Source organism: Pinus tabuliformis, chromosome 8, assembly GCF_031772625.1.
Source record: "Pinus tabuliformis cultivar Carrire ecotype Pingquan chromosome 8, CPIR1, whole genome shotgun sequence".
In the NCBI taxonomy this organism is placed as follows: Eukaryota; Viridiplantae; Streptophyta; class Pinopsida; order Pinales; family Pinaceae; genus Pinus; species Pinus tabuliformis.
In genome coordinates, this window is record NC_142294.1 from 1,640,838,039 (window position 1) to 1,640,842,347 (window position 4,309).

The following is a 4,309-nucleotide window of genomic DNA, read 5'->3' on the forward strand; positions in this document are numbered from 1 at the left end:
TTTTGTCCAAACCCCATCTTGTGCAGAACATCTATCAAAAATCTATGTCTAACTCGGTCAAATGCATTTGCTAGATCGAGTTTGATGACCATACCTTTTTCTTTTCAATGAAGGCTGGAATGGATCGCCTCTTGGACCAAGATGAAGTTGTCTACTAGCTGTCTGCCATGAATGAATCCTCCTTGGCTCTCCGGGATGATTTTGGGGAGAATTTTTCTCAGCCTGTTCGCTATAACCTTGGTTATCACTTTGTATCCAATGTTACATAAGGAGATCGGGTGGAATCTATTGAAGGAGTTTGCTCCTTTTTCCTTGGGGATAAGGGCGAGGAATGCTGAATTTGTGCAACCTCCAATTTTCTGGAAATCTTGGGATTTTTGAATCATTTTAAAGAACTCCTTCTCCACAATCTGCCAACAAGTCTGGAGAAATCTGGCTGTGAAACCATCCGGTCCTGGAGCTTTGTCGGGGTCCATATCAAAGAGGGCGTCCCTGACTTCATTTTTGTTGATTTTGGCTTCTAACAGCTGATTCATTCTAGCAGTGATAAGGAGGGGAACTGCATCCAGGAGTTTAGAGCTTTGGCCAGCCTCCATTTCCTCACTATACAACTTCTTAAAGTGTTTGGAAGCTGCCTTTTTGATGCTGGTAAAATCATTTAATGTGCAGTTTTCTTCTTTGATTTCAGAGATGGAGTTACAGCATTTCCTGGTATGAGTTTGCTTATGAAAAAAGGAAGAGTTTCTATCACCTGCTTTGAGCCAAAGTCTCCTGGATTTGAGCCTCCATAATTCTTCCTCAGCCAAGCAAGCCTTGTGTAGTTTTTACTGAAGCTGCGTCTCCTTGTCTAGATCTTCTTTTGTGATTTCAGTTGCTTCTAGGTGAAGATGGTGCATTTCTAAGGAGCTTTGAATTTTTTTCCTTTTCAGTTGCAGGATTGGGCAAGGTCTTGGCCCAGCTTTTCAGCATTGCTTTTACTCTTCTAAGTTTTTCCTCCCAAACAAAAAAAGGGGAACCCTTGACTGGGTCTTTCCAACAGTCTCTAACCTTTTGCATGAAGTCTGCCTCTTTGGTCCATAGAGAACTGAATCTGAAAGGGATAGGGCCCAGGTCCTTGGGAGCCAGCAGCTCAAGTCTTACGGGCTTGTGATCCGAAACACTGCTATGAAGGATGTGCATTCTAGCCTCTAGACCGAGAAGAAGGAAGGAGCTTTGAACAAAAAATCTATCAAGTCTTGCAGCTATATGACCAGGACCGACTCTCTTATTTGACCAAGTAAACTTACCAGTAACAGGCTTGATGTCTAGCAAGTCCCAGTCCTGCATGAGATCCTCCGCCCATTCCCTTGCCGGATCCCTTACAATGTTGCCTCCTCTTTTTTCTGACGAGAGAAGGATGAGATTGAGATCTCCAGCTATGATGATATTTTCCAGATTCTCTAGATCTGCCAGACTTTTTATGGAATCCCAGCAACTCTTCTTCTCACCTGCATTATTAGGAACATACACATTGAATAGGCAAATGATCTCCTTGGTTACTAGGTGCTGCATTTTTAAGAAAATCCAATGAGTATTCAAAGTCTCAGAGATTATTGAGAACTTATTAATAGGTAACGGCTATATTAAATGGCTAGTTTTTGAAAAATAATATTTAAATAATGATATTAGTTTATTAATTTATTAAAATATTAATATGTAATGGCTAGTTTTTGAAAAATAATACTTAAATTAATTTATTAAAACCACATATTACTAGGTTTTGAAAAATAATATTTAAACTAAGATATTAGTTGATTAATTTATTAAAAACAAATATTAATAAGTAACCGCTATATTAAACAGTGAGTTTTTAAAATAAATAAATAAATAATCAAAGTCAAACTTTAAAAGAGGGGAGTCAAAATTTATAAAAACGAGTGAAGACCCTAATCGAGACAACATCATTTGATAAATAAAATAACTAATGGAAATAAAATAAAATTAATTAAAATTAATTAATTGAAAAATAAATAAAATACAACAAAAATATACACAAGTCAAAATAAATAAATAAAAATAAAAATAAATAAATAAAAACAGAAATATATATATATATCCAAAGAAAAATAATCAATAAATAAAACGGGGTCAACAATAAGATATGGGGTTCGGTCCCATTAAACAAATAATAAAAATACTAAAAGAAGTTAAGAACGAATAGGATGATAAAATACATAAAAAACACGAAGGATCAAGAAAATAAACTTTAATGAAGAATAAATCAACAAAAAATACTATAAAAATGATGCCAATACCTACATTAAAAAAATAAAATAAAATAAAATAAAAAAACTAGGAGGACAAGATAGGGACCCAATTTCTACTAATATTCCAACCATCATCTCAATTCAAATTATTGGGTCTTTTTCCAATTTCTAGGGCCTCCCTCAATTTACGATGATGAAATTGACTAACCTTAGCAATGACTTGGGCCTCCTCAATGCAGATGTGATGCTTAGATTTATCTACACGCTCTGCCAAAGTAGAGGAGCGGGTCCTGCCATGCTTGATGTCAACAACATGCTCACGAATCCTTTGATTAATCAAGCAACCAGTCTCACCAATGTAGGAAGTCCCACAAAAGCATGGGATAATGTAAACACCCTTCATATTCTTCGGGTCCACTGGGTCTTTTACGGATCTAAGGGAGATCCCTATGGTATTTAAAGGCCGAAAGGTTGAAGCCACCTTATGCTTCCTTAGGATCCTTGCAATCTTGTCAGTGGTCCCTTGGATAAAAGGAAGATGAACACCAGAAAATTGATCCTTGTTATATTTCTTAGCACTAGGACCTTTTTCAGCTCTAAGGAAAGCCTTAGTACATTGGTGTCTACTATACCCATTATTAAAGAAAACACTTAGGAGATGTGCTTTCTCTTCCTTGATATGGTTCTCATTAGAAACTCTTAAAGCTCTAGTTGCTAAGGTGTTGAGAACACCAAGCTTTTGAGCTGGGAAATGATGAGAATTAGCATGGAGATATTGTTCCCTATGAGTTTTCTTACGATATACCTGATGAGAGAAAGAGCCATTATCATTCATTGAGAGGAGGACGTCAAGGAATTTATTTAAATAAAATATTAAAAGAGATATTCTTACAATAGTGCTTAGCAATTTAGGGTTCCAAGATTTCCAACGCATGATTGTTGTAGCTTAAAATCATTGACAAGTATGTGTGTCCTAGAAGCAAAAGTATCCCACAACCAGGGGGTGAAACTGCAATTATTGAGAAGGTGCTCCATTGTTTCCTCTTGGGCTTCACAGAGCTGGCATCTGGAAGGCCCCAGAACACCCCTCTTCCTTATGTTATCCCAAGTCAAAATTTTCTTATGATAAACCAGCCACGTGAAAAGTTTGATCTTCATCCAGCCTTGATGCCTCCATAGGTTTGTCCAAATCCTGTCCGAAACATGGAAATCCTGCTCAAGAAGTAAGCATTTTTCCTCCTTAAGATTAAGGAACCCTCATTATTGTTGCCCCATCTATGTTGGTCATGCCCTCCTGTCACTAATATCTTCCTTTGTTCCAACAATTTCATAAGCTCATTTTCTTTTTCTTTCAAGGTCCTGTCATCCCTGTAATCAATGTTCCTCCAGGCTCTCCATTTTCCTGCACTGTTGGTTTGATCCCAAAAATCTTTTACCTTAGATAGCCCTTTGGTTTCTGTCCCATTCTTGAGATCCAAAAAGTCCTTTTTTAATAGTATAGGTTCTTGTTGCCATTTATCCTCCCAAAATAAAGCCAGATTTCCTTCTCTGATTTCCCAGAAGCTGTTTTTTTGTACTAATCCTCTGTTCTCCCAGGCCTTATTCCAGATGTGTGAGCCCTTTATACTTCCAGACATTCTTATGTGATCACTATTTTTCCAAGTGCTGGCATATTTTTCTTTCCAGATACTAGCCCACTGAGCCTTTGGATCTTTGACCCAGCGCCACCATAATTTTGCCCCTAAAACCTTGCTGAGAATCTCCGAATCATCCAATCCAAGTCCCCCATGGTTTTTAGGTTTGCAAATTTTATTCCAGGCAACCAAGGCCCATTTCTTTCTTTCCTCCCCCTTAGCCCAAAGAAAGTCTCTTTGTATGGATCTGAATTGTTGCAAGACTCCTTTTGGTGCTGGGAGAGCTGATAGCATGAAGATTGGGATTGATTGAAGAACAACCTTTGTGAGCACCAACCTACCAGCCAAGTTTAAATATCTAATAGTCCATTTCCTGATTTTATCCTGCATCTTATTAATCACTGGCTCCCAAATGCTCTTGTGCAAAGG